This window comes from Corvus kubaryi, unplaced genomic scaffold (genome assembly GCF_017639235.1).
Source record: "Corvus kubaryi isolate FWS band 111438036 unplaced genomic scaffold, C.kubaryi_AGA036_p1.0 37127, whole genome shotgun sequence".
NCBI classification, from domain to species: Eukaryota; Metazoa; Chordata; class Aves; order Passeriformes; family Corvidae; genus Corvus; species Corvus kubaryi.
This window is the reverse complement of record NW_024581032.1, coordinates 21,616-46,516: the sequence shown is the minus strand read 5'-3', so window position 1 is coordinate 46,516 and position 24,901 is coordinate 21,616.

Sequence of the window (24,901 nt, the reverse complement as noted above, 5' to 3'; positions counted from 1 at the left end):
CTGGGGCTCTGCCGAGGAACTGTTACAGTCACGGGACTGAGGGTCCTCGCCCGTGCAGAGGAACACAAACCAACCAATGGCAAACGAGGCTGACCAGGGGCAGGGAAACCCCGTGCCTCCCCTCAGGGCCCCTCTCCCAGGGCTACATGGCGGGGAGAAGGGACTCTGACATTTCACCCATTTTATTTTAATAAAAGGAGAATGAAAACAATTGGATAAACATAACAAGAACAGTTCTAAAACAAAACAAGCCACCCTCCTGAGCCTTTAAATGTCCAAACAGATTCTCTGGAACATCTTAAGGCTGACAGAAGGGAGACAGGACTCTCCGGGCATGTTTTGTGGGGAAACTGAGGCAGGAGATGGTTTAATTTCTTCCCTCCCCCTTTTCATCCCCCCCTTGGCATCAGAGAGGAGTTGTAGGGAAAGGGAATTGTATAGGGAAGCCATGGGGTGAAAAACGGATTAGGAATAAACTGGGGATAGGGTAAACTTAGGAAGGGGTTAGTATTGGGTATAGGGTAAAAGGGGAAAGTAAGTTGTGGGTAGGGAAGTTGCTGGGATGGATGTTGTTTATAATTTTGTGCATAACGGCTGCCTTTGACTGGCATATCTCCAGGCCCAGTAACATTCGCTGCTTGTAAATCCCTTTTTAATGGCAGTTCTATGGATGAATAAATCTTCCCCTATATCATCTCGTGTTGTAAATCCATAGTTGTTTTTTACATTGTACCATTTCACAGTTCCTGTGACTTTTGTGGCTACAACTTCTCCTACCATGTGCCTGCATGTTTGTTGTGGCTGCTGGTCCTGCATGGCCGCCGCCTCGCTGACTCCGACGTCTCAGCCAGGCCCCCGCGTTGCAGCTGCTCCATGCCCTGCGAGCGGCGCTTTTCTGGCTCTGCGCGGCCCTGCGTTGCCATCGCCACTGGCCCCGTGCCCTCCGAGTGCTTCTGCTCCACCAACTCCACGCTGCTTTGAGTGCGGCCCCATTTCGGCTCGGCGCTGCGCTGCGTGGCTTCTCATGTCGCTGTGGAAACCACCACTTCTCGCTCTACAGAGCTCTCTGAGCCGTGTGCTCGGAGCGGGCTTCCATACTGATCCCCGGTTCCTGGCTGCTCGTGGCCCACGGCACCCGCGGCGCCTGCGGCATCGCTCCCTCACTCGCGGTCGAGTGACCGGGGACCCCGAGACAGGGATGGGGTCCGCGATAAGGCATGCGCTCCTGAGGGGGCCGGGCGCATCCAGCGCAGGCACCTCCACCGGCATGGCTTCAGTCACGCGCTCCTGGGATGGCCACCGTGCAGTCTCAGCCACGGGATTAGTGTCATCCTTTGCTCTAGGGGGACTATACAAATGCTCCTCAAGAGCTTCACTGATTACAATTAGTCCACAGAGAGCTTCTGTCGCTAGTCCATGTTTTGTTTGATCCCTTATCTTATCCCAGATCTCGTACCAGAAACACCCATGACTAGTTCCAGGAGGATCAATATCAAAAAGTAGGTCTTGAGAAATATAGAAGAAATTTTTGAAAAGCCAGTTAAAAAAATGTTCTAGATCTCCCAGAACAAACACTTTCTTGTTTTGCTGTTCAAGGATTCCTTTAACTTCTAGATACATTTCTTTCTGTGGCTCAGAGAGCCACATTTCCCACGATTCTTCCATAGTCCAGAGAGAATATCCAAACCAAGGTGAGAAGAGAGAGATCTAGAGTAGTTTTTACTCACGAATTTTCTGTCCTTAGGGATCGGTGTCTTGCCCGCAATTCTCTACCATTTGTTACAGTGGGGATTCTGTAACACGATGTATCAAACCAGGAGTCCCGTGGAAAAGAAATCTATATGGACAGATTCTTGATAGATGTTTCAGAGATATTTATTTCTCCAGCCGCATGGCTGGGGCTCTGCCGAGGAACTGTTACAGTCACGGGACTGAGGGTCCTTGCCCGCGCAGAGGAACACAAACCAACCAATGGCAAACGAGGCTGACCAGGGGCAGGGAAACCCCGTGCCTCCCCTCAGGGCCCCTCTCCCAGGGCTACATGGCGGGGGAAGGGACCCTGACAGGTACCTTGGAGTGCTGAAGCAGCAGAGGCACACTTGTTAACAATGAAAACACAAAATCACTGGCAAACAAAATATAAACCATCATAAACAGCATAATATGGAATATGCTTCCCTGATGTGTCCTTTTCACACACTGACTCATTTAGAACACGAGTTTTTCTCAGGGCTTCTGCAATTTGTAAGACTTGCTGACTATACACTGATAGTGTCCATTCTCTCCTCTCTTTACAGGGTATTTAAATGAATAGTGTTCATTACTGTTAATAGAAAAGCTTCAGATTAATTCTTTTAAGACAGTATCCAGAAAAATATGCTGTTGGTTTTGACACAGAATATCTGCACATAAGCTGTTTTCCACTGCCCCAAACGAAAAAGAAAACTGTATTTGTGAAAACATGTTCTTCTTTCAATAGAAAAATGCATCTGATCTGAAAATGAGTTGCCAGGAGAGCAACTGAAAACTCAACATTTTTGTGCTGGGGAAATTCTGACACTCTGAAAATGCTTACATTGTGCTTCAGGACAGCACAGCATCTGGAATCTGATTTGCAAGCAAAGAGCTCAAGATCTTTTTGGGTTGGTTTTGAAAATCTCCATCTGCTTTTTCTGGGGACAAACAGAAAACATGTCTACGACTTTAAAGATTTCCTTGCTTTCATCAGTAGGGGAAGGAGATGGGAAGATCTGAAACCCTTGCTCTGATTGGAGTCCCAATGCTGCTGGGATGTAAGGAATAAATGAGGCAGAGGTACAGATACTGAAATGTCCTGGGCTAGACTGTTCGGGTCCTGGCATCTTTAACTGTTGGTCTAAGAAGCTTGGATTCATAAGCAGTCTAGTAGGAAAGAGAGCAGAGATGTGTCAAAATCTTGAGATATTTTCCATAAGTGTTTGGGGATGCCAGTCATTTACAAAACTTCATTTCCTTAGATTGGACTTTCCTTTATGTTCAGCTTTAACACAGGACTTGCAGACGTACCTGCTGAGTTTGGATTCATCCACTTATTTTAGCATACCTGCAGGAATGTGAGGGAAATGACCTCCTCTGTTTCACACTTTTAATGTTCTATTTGGAGTAATGGAAAATAGGTTTAAATTATTAAGCACATGGAAATTTATCATTTGGATGTATTTTGGCTCTGAGATGCTCAACAATAACTAGTAAGGTAACACTGACAAATTATCGTGATCTGAGGAATTAAATAAGATGCCTGTCTGCAGCCATTCACTAAAGCCTCTTCCCATCTTTCTCCAGCATCACAGTCTTCTGCTTTTGCCTCCTTGACCTGAGGGCATTGTGGAATCAATCACATTGCCTGTGCACCCAGTAATTCAATCTGTGCACATCAAGGTGAAGGAGGGTAGAAAGCCAAGCTACTCTGGCACAATTTATCTTTGCCTCTTGTTCCCCTCACTCGAGTTTGTTCTCATATATTTAGTGAAGCCAACAGAGACTATGGGAGAACTGCATCTCTTCAAGCTTTCCTGTGGCTATTTATTTTCTGTATAACACATTCTTCCTTGCACTTATATGTTAGTCAGCTCAGGTTCCTGAAAATGCCTGCTTTGTCCTCTGGGAGTACCCACAATTGTGTGCTGTCTAACCTAAGTATCATCCTGTAATTTGACACAAATGCCCAGCGGACTATGTGTTAGGATTTACACTGTGACATAAAACCCCCAGTATCTTATAGCTGGAGATGACCAGTAACATGAATGAAAACCTTTATTCTTGGCTCAGATTCTGCATAATCTGCACAAAGTAAACTCCTGAATTTAAAGGGGTGCTGTTAGGTCAGCAGTGATAAATAGCATCGGTGTCTGGAAAATACTTACTGCTAATTAAAGGTCAAGTACTGTAATTAGTTTATTTGCTTATTTCTGGAAACTTTTGTGGTTAATTATTGATTTTGTACATGCAGAGATTGTTTAGACAAGGACATTGAATCAGGTTTTATGTCCTCTAAAGACCTTCCACTGACCCATGCAGTAATAAAAAGAACAATTGGAATGAGGGACCTAAAATAACAGTATCTTAAAAGGACCTTTTTTTTCAGTTGTCTTTAAGATTTACTGGTTTCAAGAGAATTTTTAAGGAATTATTTTAGTACCGCTTTCTCAAAAAGGGAAGAAATAGTCTTAGCAAAAGACTGTGTCATTTCTACTTTGCATGGTTTGTGAATTATTTCTATTCCACTAGTTGTAACACTTCTGCTTTATTGGACTGCAGTGCAAGCATTAGAAAAGATAACAAAACCAGCTAGGCTTTAAGTTGCAGTGTTGGAGGTTATGATTTTTCCTTTTTTTTTTTCCTTTCTTTCTTTCAGGGAATTTTTTCCCATTTGTTGCCCAAGAGATGATAACAATAATACTTAAGAGACAAAAGATGTAGCCAAGGAAGAGGGGGAAGGGTGCAGCTGGTTGCATTCTCTTAGCTGAGGGGCTTTCTCTTGGGAACGGCAAAGATACTGCTAGATTTTTGCTGGGGTGTGAGGGGCTCGGCTCAGCTCCTCTTGGTCTCTTGCTCTTGGGACTGGAGGAGGAGACAGTGCTGCTGTTACTATGGGGAGACTTCACTGTCACCGTGGAGTTCAGCCCTTTTACTGCTTCCCCTACCATGTGTGAGGCTTTGCTCGTAAGAGTGGATGCTGGACTGGGACCTTATCAACACCCAACCTCACTGGGAAAGACCCTCACCATCTGCTTGGGTGCCCCAGGGGAAAACCTGGGACCCTGACCCCCTCCCCCCTCTGAGGGAGTATCTCCCAGCTGCTTTTGGAAGCCTGCCTCCCTCTGCACCATCCTGCATGGGTTTTGCCACTGCTTCAGGGTTTTTTCTACACTTTAGCCCAACATCCCATGTCTGCCGGGACACCCCGCTTCTTTTGCCTCTGCCACTGCTTAGGGCTTAGTGCTAGACTTTGATTCACTACCCCTGAGGGTCTGCTCACCTCTGCTGTTCCAGCCTGCTGCTCCGAGGTTCCTGCTGTAGTCTGTCTTGCCATCCGGAGGGGCACCGGGATTGGCTGTCCCTGTGGGTTTGTAAAGGCAGCCCCTTTTCCATCCCTTCCGCCGGCTGTGCCGCCATTACCCCAGTGCAGAGAAACAGCCGAGCTCGCGGCACAGCACCCCCTGCAGGCGCGGGGAACCATCGCACCCGCCCTGCCCGGACGGGAGCCACCAGCGCCCCTGCCGGCTGTGAGCGGAACTGCACCGAAGGGGAAAGGGCCCGACAGCTGAGAGAGGCTGTGGTTGGGTCTCTGGCTTTGTTTGTTGCTGCTGCCGTTGTTGCTGGTTGTTTGTATATATATACTAGTAAATAATTGTTATTCCTTTTCTCATACCTTTGCCTGAAAGGCCTGTAATTTCAAAGTTATAATAGTTTGGAGGGAAGGGGGTTACATTTTCCGTTCCAAGGGAGGTTCCTGCCTTCCTTGGCAGACACCTGTCTTTCAAACCAGGACAGACAATTATATGAAAATTTTATTGATTCCATCATACTGAAAAGTAATTTTTGACCTGTTCTGCTTCTAATGCAAAACTAGCTTCCTTCTGTTGTTTTTATCTTCAGGATATGGTTTTTCTGATATCCAAATGAGGAAAGTAGTATCTCCTTGAAAGGTAAAATACCAAAGATATGTGGAATATTATTATAGGGTCTTTGTCAAGTTTTAATAACCACTACGGAGTCCACTTAGTCTGGAGAAAAGAACATGGGGCCTTTTCTTATTATGGGGTGAGGCAATTCTTCTCAGGCACGTGGCAATATCTATTCCCATGACAGAGGTTTAAGAAATGTAGTCACTATCATAGTCCAGACACTAAAATGTCACCTTCTAGAGGCCTTTGTGCTAAGTCCATGATAAAATAACTGGTTGCTCACAAGTGACTAAGGTACGGAGGTACTTGATTTCTTAAAAGAACTCAAAATGCTATAGTGACGCCCCTGGGAAATCTCTGCAACACATGCAAAAAGAGCAAAACCCATGTGGGATCATGGCTTGATGAATAGAGCATAAATGCAGAATGTGAGAAGCTACATCCTGGTCTCTCTGCTTGCCTAGGAGGAATTAAAATTCAGATGATTTCATAGAAGTGCAGTCATAGCAACAGTCTTCTATACTTTTTATCGGCAGTGTGCCTCAATACAGGACATCAAGATTTCTTGGGCCACAAAGAGAAGAAAAGATTACTTGTAGTTTTTGTCACGTCTTCCTCCCAGGGCAACCTTGAATGCTGTGCTTTTGTGAGTCTGGTCTGCAGAGCTTCAGATGTGATGGGTGGGATGTGTCCCTGTCTAAAATAGCCTATTTACCATGGATGAATGTGCTCTCCTGGCTCATGGGAATCTTCAAAGAGCAGCTGAATGTTGTCCTGCTCAAATGCTCTGCCTATTAAGCACCTGGATGACCATTGCAATTACAAAATAAACTGGTAAATAGAGATTGCATCTTCTCTCACCTGAGTCCATTGGTGTGCATGATGTGTGCATATTTAGGAACCAAAAGCTGTGGAGTACCTGGCTTTTGGATCCCAGTAAGGATAAACTTGTGCTAAGCTGCTCAAGTGAAATACAACAGAGACACTTCTACACATGCATGGAGAGTGCACTTTTGGGTCTACAGGGGAGCACTGAATTAAGCTCTTTCTATGGAAAGTGGTAACTAAATAGTGAGGATTTTCAGGATTGTAAGTCTAACTCTTATGTAGTTAAACTCTGCCACGAGTTTCTCTTTCAAAAATGCATGATTTTTCTGTTCTCCTAGCCACTGATTTTTCTAATCCAATTTTGTTATCCAGTGTTGCTAGAGACAGTAGTGCTTTGAATGATTATATCTGCATAAATTAGATTCTTACACACTGTTGCATTTCCAGGGGAATGGAGTGCCCACTTTTATGTGATGAAGGACCTGTAATTCATTGCCATTATGTAGTAAATTTCTATTGTTTTGGTATTTGTTCTGCCCCATTGTCATATTTTAGTTGATGAATGTACTAATTTCCATTCTTATGAACCTGTTGTCAAGTGATAGGCTATATAGTTGTTAACCTGAATAGCACCTTCGAGGTTTCACCAGGGAAAAAAAAAAAACTTTCGTGTCTTACACTTCCCTTGATTTTGGCAGCTAAGGTCTTTGGGTGGAAGGGCTGCTTTTTCTGTATCTGTGGGAGGGAAGCTATTTTCAGTGGCTCCTGGTTTTGACACTGTTAGTTTTGACACTACTTTTATGGTAAGTTCTCCCAGGTTTTACTTGCTTTACTTTACTTTACATTAGATGTCCTGTTACTTAACACTTATTTGATCAATGCATAATGTGCTCATGAGCTTCAGGTCTCTCTATATTTCTTGTGTTCAAAATTAGATCTAATGATAATAAGAATTTTTGCTATTCTAGATCATTCTGATTGGGTTTTAATTATCTGATCACCTTTCTGCTGTTTACTTTTTGTTAAGAATTACCTCTCTGTGCAGGACAAAAACATTTTTCATAATTTTCTTAATTGAGACACATTACTTTATTTTTAACATAGATGTAAAAGGCATCATCCACAATTTTTAATAATAAATATTACTAATTATTATGCTAATAATCAAAGTTAGTATTCCAGGCATAATATTCAGTGTCTCTTGAACTTTGTTTATGCTTTTACTGAATTCTGGCTTTAGGTGCCAAAAGGGCAACATAGCTGGGGAGGAAGAGTCTGGAGGACAAGTCTGATGAGGTGTAGCTGGGGTAGCTGGAGGTGTTTAGCCTGGAGAAAAAGAGGTTCAAGGGAGACCTTATCACTCTCTATAACTACCTGACAGGAAGGTGTAGCCAAGTGAGGGTTGGGCTCTTCTGTTGGCTCTTCTCCCAGTTAACAAGTGATGGGACAAGAGGAAATGGCCTCAAGTTACACCAGGGGAGGTTTAGATTGGATATTGGAAAAACTGCCTCACTGAAAGGGTGGACAAGCACTGAAAGAGGTGCCTCAGGGAAATAGTGAAGTAGCTGTCCCTGGAAGCGTTCAAAACCTGTGTAGCTGTGCTGCTTAGGGACATGGCATAGTGGTGGACTTGGCAGTACTGAGTTAATGGTTGACTCCTTGACCTTGAAGACTGTAGAGAGATTCCTTGTGGAACAGGGACATATGATACCCCAGGACAGTCTGGGCAGTCTGGGCACCCCAGGGTTGCTAGGGAAGAACCTCTGAAGGGGCCTCAGGCTGCGGACAGGCTTGAAAGACACCTGGCAGCAGGCAGCCTTGAAAATCCTTGGCAAAGTTACACACTGGTTGGCTCCCCCGCTGCTTAGAGGCTGTCCCGTGGGACTAGGGCGTGAATCTTTGTAAAGTAGATACAAGTTGGTGTAAGAAAACAATAAAGGTGAGCACAATGCTCAAATCGTATCAGTGTTCGTATCGTGACTCTGGCCGGCTCCCCTGCACTCAGAACCCCTCCCCCCCCCGCTAAAGAAGTCCTTTTCCAGCCTTAATGATTCTATGATGCTGCCTATTCTGGTGGCACCTTTTCTCTTTTTGGTGGGCTGTGTGTCATAATACAATTACATAGGTCTTATTACAAATTCAGATGTGTTTGAAAGGTTTTACTCAGTACTTGTATGTTGTCTGGTGACTGATTTACTACTGTGGGTGTTATTTTCTTGCAGATATTGATGAAATATTTCAGGCAGACTTCTTTGAAGATATATGCTGTTCATCATCTGTTTACTTTAAATTATCCACCTGTCCAAACCACTCATTCAGTCACTCTGCCTTTATCTGTGGTTCATGTTCCCATGTAGACCTCTGAAATTTGGTCCACACATTTACTCAATCATTCTCTAGGTTTATGCATCTCTTGTTCAGAGAATGTCCCACCTGAAACAAACCTAAGGCAAGGTAAGGTGTAATGGTGCCCCCGATGTTTTTCAAGCTTAAATAATGATTTAAGCTTAATTACAAATGAGATGAAAGAATAAAAAACTTCTTTAATAAGCTTATATGGTAATAGTGGATGCACAGGTGCATGAAATGAAAAAAGACTGTCAAAATTTTAAAAAATGTTGCCAATAAGAAGATTCAAGACACAGTATTTCTCAAGTTACTGAACTTGTCAATGAAACAAGGTGTTTAACATGACAGTGGTGGTTGAGTTTGAAGAAAGTTATTCTTGCATCTCTTTGCCTCTTTGCTCTGCTGGCAAACTAAAATTTTTTTACTTACTATTAAGGTCTGATTTTTGGCTAATGGCAAACACTCTGCACCTTCATCAAAATCAATCCAGCAGAATATATCTTTCATGCACCTGTTGTCTTTCTGCTTCTACTGTTAGACACGAGCAAAATAAGGGTTAATACACATACAGTTTTACTAAGTGTGAGCAACACAAATACATTTAAATTTATAACCTTTTAGGTAGTTGAAAGAAAGCTTCTGTCTTCTTTTCAGACTTGGAAATGAAGCGTCTTTTCAAACTCTCCATGACCCACATTAAAAGAGCATTTGATCTCCTCTCTGTCTGAAACTGTGAGAAGAACTTTAGCAGCTGAAGGAAGCTGGGGAAGGCAGCACATACAGCCACACTCCCTCACACACTCTCAAAAGCCTTTTCAGAAGGTTGTTCAGTCAGATTAGCGCAAGATGAGGGATCAGAAGACAAAGATTAATGGAAAATCCAAAGATCCATATGTTATATAGTTTTCCCTTATTTATCCCATCTCCTCCCTATTTCCTCGCCTCTCCCTCTCTCCTTCCTCCTCCCCACCCCACTCTATCAAGAGTCCTTCAGATTGCCCTTCCCATAATCTGTTTAACTTCATTCTTTCTCTCTTCCTTTTTACCTCATTTCTTATCTTTCAACAGTGTTTTAATGTTTTTTTTCCCTCTTCTCTATGCATTGCCACAGCCTAGTCAGTCTTTTGGATTCTACCCTTTGGATCTTCCTTCAGCTTAAGTCTGATATTTGCTTTTATAGTTCCTTAGGGTCCATAGGCTCCATTTGTTTGTCTCCATCTCCAGAGCATAGAACCCATTTTAGACAAGAATACATGGCTTTCCGTCTGACTGGAAAGAAAAAATGTTGGCTTTTAGAGAAAGTCTGATCTAGCCTGTGATGAATTAAGAGTGGCTTGGCCAAATGCCACAGAGAGATAGTTGTATTCTTTGTAGCACTAAATGATTGTCTGCTTGGTCTTGCTGATTATCACATAGCTGGAGAAAGGGTGCTGTCAGGATAACATCTTAGTTTCTCCTTTCTTTTCCCTTTTCCCACATCTGTAAGTATTTAATCTTATGCCTTGATAAGATAGAGGTAATTATCTGGCCAGGACATACTCCTTTTTTTTTTCTCTCTATATTTCCACTTATTTCCTTGGAGATCATTCTTGGAGACTTTGAACTTCGGTCTAATATATTATTTCTTTGATAGTTCTGGTTTTTATTCCTTCTGGACCGTTTCCCTTTTCTTTGTAGCCTCTCTTATACAATGGAATAATACAAATGGACCAATTGTAACATAATATCACATGGTCAGTTATGACTGTTTTTTTCAGTTTTGATTGGAGTTCCTCAACAACTCTTAAAATAAATATTAAGAGTTAATTATTCAGGTAAAAAGAAATTGACCTCAGTTATAAGTGGTTTTGGCATATGAAGACAAAAATCTCAGGACAATCCATATTACATATCTTTCTTCTGCCTATTTGTAAAATTGCACGGTGGGCTAATTACACTTGTCTTTCTGTCTCTCTCATGGTTCAACTTGATCTCTTTATTGATGCTGTCTGTAGCAACATCATATTTTCAGATTTTTTTCAATTTGTGTTCATGTTCTGCTATTCTTATTTTTAGAATTATTAGCAGTAATTCTATGGCCCACTGCCATCAAGTATCCTTCAGAGAATGTTACATTTTTCTTTGGCAAGGCAGGCTGTCTGAATCCAGAGATAATAAATCCACCCTTTAGGAAATAATGTGTTTTTATGATACATAAGTAAACAAGCTTGTCTTGAATTTATGAATTTGTTCTCCGATCCATTATGATATTCAATAGTGAATCACAATATCCTCTACTTTCTACCCATAATATTCAACATGTTCTTCTACCTCTGACACTAATTTCTTTTTGCTATGTTTCATATAAATTTTCTTGAGATACCTTGGATAAGGATGAATCAAAAAAACAATAAAGAGCAGAAAAAAGTCTATGTGTACAGTGAGCATTCTTATTATCTTCTGAGAATACCTCAAAAGAATAAAAAAATTACTTGAGAACTGTGAAAAGTGACAAAACAAGCATCTCCATAAATGAACATTTGTCCTCACTCTTTTTGAGTTGATTGCCTGCTGCAATATCCCTACAAAGAAATATAGACTCTTTAAATTAGCTTTCTGCATCCCTTATTAGGAGTAAAAACTTGCTTTCTCTAAAAAGGTGGTATTTTACACCTTTATGAAGAGTGTCTGATATTGGCTTGCTTAGATGCATTCCTTATTTAGACAGCATGCTTTTCTTTTTAAACAGCAAATTTGTTGTGAGTCAATAAAATTTCTCTTCTCTGTAGTCAGTGTTCTTGCCCTCTTCTCCCCTACCTTTGGAACACATGGAGAATGGCTTGTACTTTGGTAAGTTACCCACTATAAAAATATTTATGTATTGTTAGTTATACAAGAAAATATGATGTGCTTTTTTTTGTTTGATCTTAAACCCATTTTTTTTCTGTGTCTGCCTCTAACTTTCTGCTAGACTGGATTAATACATTGATCTATACAGTGGGATGAACTAGGAAACATATTTTAGAAATCTTATATTCTGCTGAATGTAACAAACATCATTAAAAGAGCACCAAATGCTCAGACTATATTAATTTTAAGCGCACATGCACTGTGAATAGTCCTGCCAGGGACTCAAAAATGGCAGAATGCAGATATGAGTCTTTTGAAAAGTTATCTTTCAGTGTACAGTAAGATCATTCATGTGACATTACAGCATAGTAATTATATACAGTGCATTGTGTTCCTGGCTTTTTCTGTGATGATATTGTGAAACACACTCAACCATTTTCATTATTACTATTTTATATTTTCTGGAAGTGTGTTTACTATAATATTCAGAAGTTATTATTGTATGCTGCAATGTGATTCCTATAGCCTGGGAACTTCAGACATCCAGTGGTGAGCCAGAACTGTGCCAATGAATGTTGTGGTAGGAGGATAGAACTTTGGCAGAAAATAACCCCCCTTGCTTTCCAGTCGGTCCTCAGATTTCAGAGGTATTTGGTGCAGCTGGGCTGAATTTCTAATACCAAACTTGGCACTAGAAATCTGGTTGCATTCAGTAAGATCCCAGAAGAACCAATAGTGTGGGTTACACTCTGTCTGGTCTCATTCATGATCACAGATTCACCAACAGTGTGGTTTATTACAAACAACAGATAACAGATTCTTATTGTTGCAGTGAAAACTTGAACCAGATAACATGATGAATGCACTGCAAAATATCAGTGTCTAGCACTATGTAGAAGTGTCCCCGGGTCAGAGGGGCACACATTTTACCAAAGAGGCGTTTTGTTTCAGGGAGGAGAGAGGAGCAAGTACTTTGACTTGTCTGCAAGGGGGTTGTATTCACCTCCTCCTCCACCATGGAGGATTTCGAATGTCAATTTATACTTTTGGGAGAAGTGGAGGTGAGACTGCAGTCAAATGCCCTGTTAGTGATGTCAAAAATGGACGGGCAGCACCTTATATGTAAATGAGAGTTACAGAGAGAGAGATTACGAAGCCTGTGAGTCTTGTGCAGGGGCAGAATAGAAGTGTGACATGTTGGTATCACTCCGTCTTCCACCTGGCCGATTGCACCCCATCAGTGTGCCTTTGTACCCGGGTGTAGTGGTTTGGTCCAAAATACTCATTACTGTTTATCTGCTGTGAGATAAGAATTAGGAGAAATGCAAAGCAGGCACCAAACTTGAAAGAATATAAAGAAGTTTATTGACAGACCTAAAAGAGGGAAAAAAAAAATTATACCACCTTCAGAACTCTCCTCCTCCCCCCACCTTCCTCCCTTCTCCCACTGACAATGTAAAAAGACAACCCTTAAGATGTTCAGTCTGTTTACCACTGCCATAATAACCTTGTTTAGTCCATTTAGAAAGAGAAGTCTCTTCTTGCTCATGCTATGAAAACATTATCACAACGAGACAGCCGCCCACTTCCAAATATTGTTCAGTCCATTTAGGAAGAGGAGTCTCTCTGCCTGCGTGTGAGTCCTTTCCCCCGACTTGCAGCTTTTCCCGCAACTGCTTTCGAGGGTCCACTCTTGAAGTTTTTTGGGGTACAATTTTAAGGTTGAGCCGTTCAGAAACAAAAACAGAGGCCCTTCTCCTTCCCTGGGAGCAAAGGGTCTTCATCATCTTCATCTTTAGGACTATCTCTGGGAGCATCTCTAGGAACTGAGGTTTTCTCCTTTCCCGTTTGGAGCAAAAGTCCTCATCTGGTTCATCTCTCCCTGTCCAAACTTCTCATGAAATTACAGCTGCGTCAGCATCTGCCTATCTCAGCGCAGGTGCTTCTGCTCACGAGTTGAACACTCCACCCCCCATATCTTCATGAAATTACAACGGGATACTCTGATATATCATATTTCAGCTTTAAGCATCTCCTCTCTCTCTTCCCTCAGGGTTTCAGCTCTTCACAGCAATAAAAGGGTTAATCTCACCTCGGCCTTGCAGCTTTGCAGCTGGAATGTTGAATTTTTCTTATTGAAGTGGAGAGGGGGGAGAGCCGAGCTGCTTTGGCTGCCCACGGCAAGGCAGTGGGGGGGGTTCCACGGCTGGAACAGGTCCATGGCTTCAGGATGGCTGTGGCCCGGCCCGGCCTGGCCCAAGCAGGGCCTGGCCAGGCCCACTGGGCCCTGCTTGGGCCCTGCAGCCACCTGTCCCAGCACTGGAAACGAGAGAGAGCTTGGGGGGGAGTTTGCCTATTCTTAAATGTGGATCACAGAGGTGGTCACAACTTTAAGAGGCTTAGAGAATTGTCCATATTCAAACTGGCCAGCTGATAGGTTCTGTCAGTTCCCAGAGGAAACTGTAAGCACCCCTTAGCAAGGACATCCCTTCCGGGACTATGCTTGCTAACCTATGACACCAGGGAAATCCCTTTACTGCATATCTCAGGACATATGTCATGGAGATCCCTTCAACACACACTATCTCACAGCTACAAGCCTTATTCCTGCAATGAGATACTTAGAAATCTGATGACCACTGAGAAATTTAAATTAATCTTAATAAACAAGACAACAAATACGTTCTTTTGAACTCCAGAACTTGGCTCTATATGTTTCAGTGTCTATTCTATGTGATGCCTGCAACTGGAATATTTTTGAAATACTTTTTACATTACAGTCTTTTTCTTTCTTTTTGGTCTATCATCCAGTCTTTGATTTCTGCTGTACATGTATTTTGAATAGCAAAGAACTGTTCTTTAAAGCCAGGGGCTGAGCGTACCTAGTACTTTCTTGGAATTGATAAAGAATTTTATGTTTTATAAGGCTGTGATTTAGTCTTTTACAGCCAAGCTCTGGTCATTTCTATGCTTGTCTGGATGTACAGATCAGTCTTTTTCGATAGTGTGTTTACTGACACTCTGTAAAAAAGTGAACACTGAATTGTTAAAGAAATGAACACCAAGATGTTAAAGAACAAATAAAAAGAATCTAAATGAGAAAACAGGAAGGAAGAATAGGGAGCTATGCAGTCAGGTGTGTCCAATATTGTGTTACAGTGACTTGCAAGTTTAATATGCTGAGAAAACAACCTGTTTCAGGGACTGCTGTAGGGTACAAATGATTCTTGCAGTTTGGTTTGTTTATGTGCTTCTTTTTTAAAAGAGAAACTTAACTGTTGTAAAATACCCCATAAAATGCATTTAGCAACTGTTTTATTGGTTACTAAGCTGCTGGTTTAATAAATATTACCTTTTAATTAGTGTTTTTGGAACTTTGACTGTTAGGAAAATCATGCTTATTCTTTGAGATTTTAGGGAGTAATCAAAGAGGATACTCACACAAAAAAAAGGTGTAACAGCACCATAAGTATGTGATTCATTCAGAGTTGCTACTGAATTTATTATGGATTGAACAAAAATTTTAGTTAGTCACTTTCAAAATAAGTGATGCACAAAAAATTAAAATCATCAAAGGAATGTGCAACCCTTGCATTCATTGCAATGGTAATGAGGCTTTCTTCCTCAAAGTCAGGTTCATTACATCAAAACCAAGTTGAAATCCATTACCCCTCTGAAATATATCCACAACCTACCTTTGAAAGTCACACTGCCTTTCTGAGATTCTTGTGTAGTGAGACATGAACTTATAGGACATTTTAATGATGAGTTCTACAAAAATGCTGAGTAACTATAGTAACATCCATATTATCACAATTCAAGTTGACTTAATATTTCTTGTTCAATCCTTATAATTTGCCCAGGGATGTTTCTATTCAGCACTAAACCAGTCTTGCATAAGTGCGAAATAGCCCTAGAGGGAGATATGGTTACTCAAAACAGGCAAGTCAAGAAAATAATTATAAAAGTAATATCTGTATTTGCATTTTATTCTAACTAAAGGGCAAGACATAAAGCAAGACTAGAATATTTTTTGGGAATTTCATAGTAAGTTTGCCTTTCTATTCCTTTTGGGTTCACGTAGACACAAAGTGTGAATACATAACAAAGGCACATAAGAGGAGATCATTAGACCTAGAATATGCTTAGGCAAAACAAATTCTGAAAAAGTATGTGATGAGTGGAAGTATCGAGCTTTCCAAATTGTTGTGGGTCTTTTGGAGCTTATTTCCAAACATTAAAGTTTAGCTCATTAGTTTACAAATCTGTCCTCTTTTTTTCTGTCTTTCATTACTATCTTCTTGCAGTTAGAGTAGTGCTACATTTCTAGTAACTTTTTTATACATCGCAAAGGTATTTTCTGACTGTTTCTAAGAGAAAAACAGAATAGCAGAAATACTGAATCTTGGCTTCCAGGATTTGACTGGGAGACCACAGAGGGCAAGGACTACAACGTTGTGGGAAACTGACTCCACTGAGGAATAGCAGTTGTGTTAAAAAGACTTTCAGAAACCATTTAAGGCACTTTTCATTCATCACAAAGAGGAGCCCAGGGTATAAACAAAAGCATTTGATTTTGCTTTGTCTATATGTGTCCCTGGAGGTAACTATTATTACCCATCTGTTGGAAGTTCCATAAACAAATATAAGTAATGACAGAATAATTTTTGAGCATGTGAATCACTGCTGGAAGTGGAACAAGAGGAAGAAAACACTGGAATAACAGAGAGTGGGCGCGACAAATGCTGTTATCTGGGATGAAATTAGTTGTGTGGGAAGGAAAAAAGGAAGGCCTGAGCTTCAAAGAGCAGAAGGACTGGAAGGATGGAGGAGTTAGTGGATGAAAACCGTGTGTGCAGTGAGGTTTGGTGATCTGCCTCAAAGAGCAGCTCATGTCATGAACTAAGTTTTTGTAGTAGTGGTCAAGCATTTTTCAGTGCTTGTAATTTTCTTTATAACAGCTCTGGCTCATGTGGCTACCTTTGGGCTCAAGTTCCCTGTTTTTCACTGGTGCAATGCGAAAAGGTGACTAGATCAGGTCCTAGACCCTCTTGGAGTAGGGGCATTGGCCTTGCCCCTTGCCACCTTGACTTTGTTCAACCTGAGTTTCCTTACCGTGTCCAGCATTTCTGTGGCCCCTCAGTGGCCTGGGGTGTTCCTGTGAGAAAAAAGGTCTTTTGAGCATTTAAAGCAGGATGAACTCCCCTGGAAATAGTTAAGAGAATGGGAAGTCTTGGTTGGAAATGTTTAAAAGAGAAAGCAAGAAAAAAATGCAAACCAAACCATCAGCTTTGGTATTTGCGAGTTTTGTCTGTAAAGCACTTGCTTCTTTTCCTGGTGTATTCTGTATGTAGGAAGCAATAAAAATAATTCTCATTGGTTAGAGAACCAAATGCATGCAGAATTTACTTTGATGCAAAAATAAAACAGTATCATGGCTGGTAGATCAACAAGACCTATTTGTCAGTGACTTACGGCAAGTGTAGAGGGTTGGTACCTAAATAAGTGTCCCTTAAAAAGCCTGGATAACTTTCTTGAAGTATTTTTTCAAAGGAATATTAAAACTGTCTTTTTACTCTTAGAGACAGTACGGTAATGAGGAAAAGCAGTGGCTTCAATAGTCCCATAGGCAAAGACAAAACAGGAATTGCATGAGTGAAGCTGAAACTTCAAATAAATTCAAGCGAAGCATTTTAAAAGTGCAATCACACTGGCAGCTTCCATCCTGCCACTAATTAATTCTGATTTTTGCTGCAGTCCATGTATCATGTGCATCATCCTTGAATAAATGAAGAAATGCATTTGGAATGCTGTCTACTCAAAATTGATACAAGCAGAAGAAAGAAACTGTGTACCCCAAGGACATATTTTGTTTTTTTAAAAAGTGGTAATTGCTCTGCTGACAGTTTTGAAGACAGAATTTTCAGCTGGCTTATTTAGTCCTTTCAGGAAAGAAACGCGAGAGAGATATGAACCATGTTTTATGAGCATACAAAAGAGCAGTTGTTAAATTCATTCCAAGATTGAATCATTGTGCATTAGGGATACCCTACAGCAGAATAGAAACATACTTCAGTGTTTTCATTTTTCAAAAAATTACTTTCAAAATATGTTGTTTTACCACCTTGTGTGTGTATGCTTGCTTTTTTTTTTTTTTTTTTTAATTTTTTATAAAATGTTTATGAATTGCCAATTCCAAGAATGGCTAGTAAACATGATTTCAATGTATGCTGAGGGAATTTTATGGGGAAAAAAAATCATGCTAGAAGATCTACAGTTTCAGCAAGCAATCTAGAGATGTGTGAAAGAGCTGATGAAGTAAATCATTATCTAATCTCTTATCATAAGGCTTTTTGCTCATGAGACATGCAAGCAACCTCAGCATACTAATGAATGCTAGCTTTATGGGCTTGGTCCTTAAAATGGAGCGGACAGATGTGCGGTAATGATGAAAATTAAACAGTATTACAAACTTGAATAATTTAAAGTTGTCTAAAATCTATGCATGGCCTTTTATATTTTGGTTATGCTAAACAAATTTAAAAGTAAATGAAGACATTTATAGGCTGCTACAAGTCATATATCATGATGTGAGTGCATGCTACCTTGATTATGCATTTAGAAGTTACCTGATGAGAACTGTTTACACTCTCAAGAGTGGAAAATCGGAGTGCAGTTGATTGATGGGCTCCATTTAGAGATATCTGGGAAATAGTCACAGAACTGTAGTGTGCAGTACATAATTGTTTTTCCCTGCAAGTCAGAAATTTATATAGGAAAGGTAAAGCTCTAAAAAAAGTTGGTGTAAAAGTAACATACCTGCATATGCACTTTTCCAGAACTGATTCAACTTCTTAGCAGTGGAAGAGGGCTACAGCGCTCTTGAGACCTGAAGCAGCATGTTTTGAGATAGCTTGAGTGTCTCTGTAGAAAATTGAAATGTAGATTGAGACTGTAAAAATTACTCACTATAAAAATCAAGATTCAGAAAGACAGTAGCAAAGAGTGATCAGTCTTGCTGACTCTCATCATACTGATGGCTCCTCTTTCATTTGGAGTGTAAGTTAAGAACACACCTGAAGAAGAGAGGACCATCTGAGGGAAGAGGAGGAGGGTGTGGTTTTCTTTCTGAGCAGAGAATCACAGTTTGAACCAGTTTCGGAATGGACACAGACAGGGATAAAAAGCCAACACATGTGGAGTTAGGAATATGTGGCTCTGTTGGAGACTTAGGGACTGATGAAGAGAACAGAGAACATACAGATAAGCATGAGAGGTGACAAAAAGAGGAACACTGTGGGAATTGGCAGGGACTCTTCTAAACTTGTTGAAACTATGGGAGATATTTAACGACCTGGGTGAAACTATTAGCTGTGGAGTGTCCCTCCAGGCACCCTTAACTTTGTAACTACAGCCACCAGTCTCAATATGCTAAATAAATCCATACAGTTAAAAAAAGAAAAAAGGTAACAAAGAAAGAAAACAAAAAACCCCAAACACTGAGTTCCTGTTCCAGATTGCCAAGTGTTCATTTACATTTTTACCACCTGTAGCATGACATTTTCTAGAGCCACTGCTGACCTTCCTGTGTGAAATTTCTCTTTTCTCCACCTTTCTCAAGGAAAGGAATGTGGTAGTTTCTAGTTGTTACTGTTTCTGTTCAGTGTACTTTCAAAAAAATTACCAAATTACTTAAAATAATTTCCCTTTCTCTTCAGTCTCAATATTTGAGTTCTGGTACAAATCTAGAATGTTAAGAGTGAGACATTACTCTGGTGAGTTTGTACAATATCCCCAATATCCAGTATCAGAGAATTTCTGTCATTTTCTACTGGAATGAGCTGATCTATGGATCTGGGAACAAAACACAAACTCTTCAGGGTTTTTTTTTTTTGAGTCTGAGCCTTGTGGGTAACTCAAAATGTTCATGTATTCTCTTATAATGGAAAGAGGAAGTTGAACTTCAGCTAACCACAGAGGAGAAACAACTTGTTTTGTACCACAAACATAATATTTCAGTCTCTTTCTTTTTAGACTTCAGCACCTTTTCTCACCTTTTCTGTTACTGCCTCCCTCCAACTGATTGCTATTGCCACCTATGTCACTGTCATACCCCCTTCATAACCTGAGACTTAGGATCCCCTTAGTTGATACTTCTGACTCTTTTTTTCTTTCCTCTTTTTTGTAGTCCATGTTTTTGGAAATGGGGCTCTGTGTGCTGCCCCATTCACCCATTCACAGTGCAACATTTCTCCATCTGTGTGGAAAAATAAAGAGCACAGCAGGTCTTGGGGAACTGCTGGAATTTGTTTTAACCATTTGAATTGGTTTTGTCTATTTAGATCCTATCTGATCTGGTTTGAACCTGACTTGTGAGCAAACATGCATTGACTTTTAAATCTATTTATTATTTTTGAGTTTACGAAAAGGAAAATGCTCTGAATAAGGGTTTAATATTCTGTATTTTATTCTAGTTCTAATGGGTGCTCCTAATCCAACCTAGTATGGTAATTCAGCTGGTTTCTCAGATACTGTCAAAATGCAATGTGTGGGTGTGGGTGTGTGTATATATATACACACACGGTAGAGGAACAGATCAAGAAACTGTTATATCAGTTTAAGACCAAATTATTGCTGAAAACTATCCATATTCAACTGGCATTTAAACCACTGTTTTGGAATGCAATATATTCTAGGATAAAAATGAAATTAGTTACTCGGTTATCATGACTTTAGAGCACCCAGACCTCAAAATTTTCTAGTTCTCTCCACAAGGCATAATAAGGGAACATCTAGTTCACTTATAGTTTTGTATGTTTTTCTTTCCTTCAAGGTGAATAATGGGATGATTCAAATTTTTTGATGCAGATTTTACCTACTTCCAAATATTCCAAAATATATTTTACCCTTTGGAATTGTTTTTAATGTCAATCCTTTCATGAAGTATACTGCTACACATTGCTAAAGGAGAAGCAGCTGCCTGAGCATTTGACACATATGTGAAAATATCTTCCAAAACATTGATTATCATCCTACCCAGTTTTGGGCACCACAATGTAAAAAAGATATAAAGCAATTAGAGAGCATCCAAAGGACAGCTATGAAGTTGGTAAAGGGCCCTAAGGGGAAGCTGTAAGAGGAGTGGCTGAGGCCACTTGGTCTGTTCAGCCTGGAGAAGAGAAGACCGAGGAAGACCTCATTGCAGTTACAACTTCCCCTTGCTCATGGGGGGAAGTGGAGGGGCAGACTCTCTGCTCTGTGGCAACCAGTGACAGGATCTAAGGATCTAAGGATCTAAGGCAATGGCCTGAACTAGTGTCAGGGAAGGTCTAAGTTTAGTGTTGGGAAAAGGTTCTTCCACCAGAGGGTGGTCAGGCACTGGAACAGGCTCCCCAGGGAATGATCACAGCCCCAAGGCTCAGCCAGAGCTTAAGAAGTGTTTGGACAATGCTCTCAGGCACATGGTGGAACAGTTGGGGTGTCCTGTGCAGGGCCAGGAATTGAACTTTGATAATCCTTGAGGGTCCCTTCCAACTCAGCTTATTCTATGGTTCTATGACTTTGTGAGGCCATTTCTCAAGCTGCCCTGAGGTGGCTGAAGCCCATGATGGTGGCTGAAGACTTTTGTGGAGTTGGCACAATTAGCATCCTGCATAATCTGTTCAAGGAGAAGGACTTGCCCAGTGGGGTCAATCTCTGTCATTCAGACTTGTCCCTTTAGATGTGGCTCAGTACCCTCCTGCAGCCCTGATCATTGCAGGGATCCCCAGGACCACAAGAGTTGGCCGTGGGTACAGAAGCCCTGAGACTGCTGGCAGTCCAGGTGAGCTGGGACCTGAGCCCAAACACTTGCCTTTGTCTGGCACATCTCTGTCTGTGCCGGTGGGAGACTCTAGCACAGCAGGCAAGTACTTCTGATACAATGGGTAAATAAGTAATATCCATCTCATGTCACTTGTTGTTGCTGCCAAGATTTGTTCATGTTAAGCAGATTTCCTGCTAGGTCAAAGAATATATTGCAAGTAGCAGTGTGGGGAGCGATAAGATAGAATTGGGTTTTGAGCTGTGGGATGTGCCTGCACATGACAGCACAAAGAAGCACATGGCAGCACAAAGGAGCACACAGTAAGTCCACGTCAGCCAATGTAAGGAGTAAATGGAAATCCAAATGTGATATGCTAACTTTATATTTATTTCCCAAAATGACTTAATACCAAAACCACAAATCAAATAATTTTCAGGAACAAGAAAACTTTGGTAAATGTTTTCCCTCTCTGGACTGGTGGACCTTAATCTGCTAATCAAGCAGATAATTTTCTTTCTCATACTGACTACATGATGTTCTGGATTTGAGCAGAGATGGCTGATGGCAGCCATTAATTTAGATAATGTGGTAGTTCCCCAAAATACGTGATGCCTATGGAAGTTTCCTCCTCCAGCACTATTCCTTCTGATACTCTCATATTAATTTTCAGTACAACTGAAAAGAAACGTGGCTCAGGTTCATGGTTCATGTTGTAAATGAAACTGCTTGTCAGGAGAGTGACCTAAAGAGGAAATTTGTAAGTAACAAGAGCTTGCCTTTACAATAAGCAATCACCAGGCAATTATCACTTTATCACAATGATGAGGAAAATGAGTAGTTAGAGGAAAGGTAATTTGCTTTAATGTTATCTACCCATGATGTCATTGAGCTTTAAAGTAATATTCAACCTTCTATTAGAAAAGAAAAATGTCAACTATTAAGTATGGTGATTTTTTTCCAAGTTGCTTGGTGTCTGTGAGCTGGGATGTCAAACCTTTGATTACAGCCTTGCAACAACCCTGACAATGGAATGTGTTTTTTCCCCCTGCTTAATATAAAAATCCCAGCAGGAGGTCTTACTTTCGAAGGTATTTGATGAAGGAGCCCACTCATGGAGCTGAGAGGAAATCAATAGAACTTTTTTGTTTCATGGGGCTACAATGCTTAAGTGCCATGGTACAATGCATTGCTTTTACAGGATTTTTCTGAGTATTCTTTCTTCTGGCTTACTCTGCCTTTTGTCTCATACTCACATTTATTTTTGGCAAGTTTGCTTGTAATTTTGGGCTGTGAAATCTAGGATATGGCATAGCACTATGCTGGCGTGCTCTAATGAGATTTAAATATTTTTTTGTATATAGAACGTGTCAGTGACAGCTGAATAGCACTGTTACCACTAAATGAGCTCAAGAAGGAAACCTTCTGAGGCTCTAATACATATTCTCCCATGCCTACCCTCAAACTTGAAAATTTGCATTAAAAAGAAAATAATCCCTATTGCCCATTTGAAATTCCTGGCCTAAGATAGGAATGACCTATTGTATTTATCTTTCTCTCCTCTCCCTGGGAGCAATGCTAATAATTTAACTTGGGGGTTGCAAGGCACTGATGAGCCGGTATGAGCATACTGATTCCCATTCAGCTGCTGACAGATGTTGGAGTTTTTATGGAGTGGGCTGTGTGCCGCAGCCGGTGGCTCCACAGAGCTGGTGCAGGTGCAGGCCCAGGAGCTGCTTGGTTTGCTGGTGTGGCATTTGAAGGCTGGTTCTTGTCCTGGCTGTGCATCATGTCAGTTCTCTTATGCATCTCAGCACACACTTATGAAAGGAGGGCTCTGGATTGTATGCCTGTCTTCCCTGATCAGGGAAGTTTACTGGAGAATCATGAAAGGGCAAAGTTGGGACTTAATGAGGGTGATATGCAATTGGACACAGCTTGGAGTTGTAAGCAAAAAAATGTTAAAAACTAGTATACATTCACAGAATCACGGAATCACAGGATCGCAGAATCACAGAATAAGCTAATTTGGAAGGGATCCTCAAGAACCATTGAGTTCAACTCTTGGCCCTGCACAGGACCATCCCCAAGAGTCACACCATATTCCTGAGAGCATTGTCCAAACCCCCCTTGAACCCTGTCAGGCTTGTTGCTGTGACCACTGCCCTGGGGAGCCTGTTCTAGTGCCTAACCACCCTCTGGGTGCAGAACTTTTTCCTGATATCCAACCTAAACCTTCCCTGACACAACTTCAAGCCATTCCCTCAGGTGCTGTCAAGGGGCAACTCAGAGAAGAAATCAGTGTCTTCCCCTTCTCTTTCCCTCATGAAGAAGTTGTAGTTAGAGTCCTTATTTGTACACACAAAGGCTGAACAGCTTTTTGCTGGAGGCTGGACCAACATTCAAGATCAAGGCTTGCCTTGGCTTTTCATCACATCCTCTTGGATGTTCTTGTCTCCAAATTAGGAAGTCCGTACTTTTGTCTGATCACATAAAAGCTACATTTCTTAGAGTGGATTTTCACGAGAGAAGGCGTCCTACTGCTCTTTGTCTGTCAGCAGTTCCTGCCCTCACACAGCAGCTGCTGATGCAGTCTTTGATGTGTGGATTTTGGTCAGTCGCACAACCTGACACTGCAATAGTCTCCTTCCTGGGCAGGGTATCCTGCCCAGTCATCTCCAGCCAAATCCAGCATGTGTTTCCACCGGCATGAGTGTCCCTTCGCCTATTTGGTGTGTTGTATGCGGTGTGGGGAAAAGAGTGTCGCTGCTGTACCAAGAATGGCGAAAAATGACACAAGTCCAGGATTGGGTTCAAAGGCCAGAAAAGGCTATATTTAGTTCTATAAATCAGCTTATATAGCTTTGTATGCAAGAGTGCCATAGCACTATTGGGTGCTTGACCATTCGCCTCCCTGAGTGATTGGCTGAATGGTGTAACAACCATTTCCAAAATATTTTTCCCAGTGTGGAAAACAAAGACACAAACAGCCTGCACCAGTGAAGTAGTTTACAAAACCTCAAACCGTTTTCCCAGCTAGTTTGCGTGAGAAAGGAGACTTTCACAGGCGGCTGCAGAAAGCTAGAAAATCTCTCTGCTAGCTTTTTAGTGTCCACAAAAGAGGGGCCTTCTGATACACAGCTTAGATTTTACCCAGATTTTAAACTTTTTAGTCCCAGTGTCTATCACTTTCTAGTGGCTCTAGCACAGGTCCTCACTTTAATTCCCGAATTGCTTTCCTAGATGTCCCTGTTATGAATTGTTAGTCTTGGATAGCCTAGAAGGAGAACATTTTGCAGAATGTGATTAATTTACTTATAGTCAAGAAAAACTGAAGTGATGGAAGAAAAGTGAAAAAACTACATTTTCTATTTTGAATGCTTTTTTTTTTAATTTCATAATGTTGAATAAATTTTACATTTAAAGC